Source organism: Papaver somniferum, chromosome 8, assembly GCF_003573695.1.
Source record: "Papaver somniferum cultivar HN1 chromosome 8, ASM357369v1, whole genome shotgun sequence".
Classification (NCBI taxonomy): Eukaryota; Viridiplantae; Streptophyta; class Magnoliopsida; order Ranunculales; family Papaveraceae; genus Papaver; species Papaver somniferum.
Window position 1 is genome coordinate 72,261,534 of NC_039365.1, and position 1,525 is coordinate 72,263,058.

A 1,525-nucleotide genomic window follows, 5' to 3' on the forward strand; every position below is an offset into this window, starting at 1 on the left:
CCAAACTCATAACATAAGGTTCAAATATTAATTCCTTTAACAATTATAGCTCAATAAATAAAGACATGACTCTTATTTTTGCCAAGGCAGATTCTCAAAATATTAGTTGTAAGTCCTGAGCATGGGACATCAAAACATATAAGCAAGCATGACCCATCAAATTAGATGACAACTAATTAATCAAAATCATAATTCAATTTTAATTAGTGCAAAAGTCATATAGGAATTAAATATAATTACCCACGTATGATATTAGCCTTCTTCATTCATCCCAATGTTGGGGTTTAGCTCCTCATGGTGAAAACACGCTCAAAATAATAACTCATGGCTGAATAGGTGTTTTATTGAAGAAAAATAATATTACAGCAAATCTGTAACATATATTATTATTACAGAATCCACTGTTACAGAAATTCTTGCAAACTGAATATAATTGTTACTAATGTGTTACAGGAATCTAAAATTTAAGACGCTAGGAACGACTGTCCTGTACGGCCTTATGTTCTTCAGCTTCGTCTTCTTCCTGCTGCTGCTGCAACTCCTCCTGCAGCTTGATTCTTCTTAGCTCTGCAGCGTACCCCAAACTCCTGATTATCCTCATGGCTCGAACTAAGTCTCTATTTGTACATCACAGCAACCTCCAAGGTAAGAAATCTTCGAAAATAATTTTCGTTTCACCCTCTGGAAAGTCACGAAAATAAGTAAATAACTACCTGCCAGCTTGTCTACGCGTCTGTTGTCTTTCCTTATTACACTGGAACTTCCTTTAGATATATTCAAATCAAATTAGAGAATATATCCTCCCAAATATTCACTCAAAAATTCCCGTAAATAATTCTTCTCCCAGTTTGTAAAGAAAGTCCGGTGAGCTTCCTTTTTCTTCGATATCAAACCAACTACCAAACCTGATTCGACCTAACAGGCCCATGTATATCCAAATCCACGAAAGGAATCCTCGAAAATTAATCAAGTAAAACTCGCAAAATAATGTTATTTCCATGTTTTACCGTGACTAGTAATCTAACCCTATATAATCGAATCTGGTAGACCTGCTCATCCAGTTTAGTCCTAACAGGATCATCTCAAGCAAAATCCACGTTTAAATCTCAATAAAACTCGTCCGCATCGGATGAAGAAAATTCCGCAGGTGGCTGGATATTTTTCCCGCCAAAACTTGTTTTTCGAAAGGGGAAGAAGATGATGCCCCTTAACCATTGATGGGGTGCAAATAACAACTGGGTACCCCTTATCAGTCAGAGTGCCCCTTATCCGAAACGGGGGTTCCTTTAGTAATTTATATGGGGTGTTTTCAACACTTTTCCTGGGTGTGTTCAACACTTCGTCCGGGTGCCAATAACATTTCTTTGGGGGTGTCTTTAGTAATCTTTGTCGGAGGTCCAAATACCACTTATCGAGCCAAATTCTCCGCAAAATCTTATTTCTCCAAAAACACCTACAAAGACATAAAATAACCAAATAAGAACAAAATCGAGCATTATAATTACACAAAATTGAGATTATATCA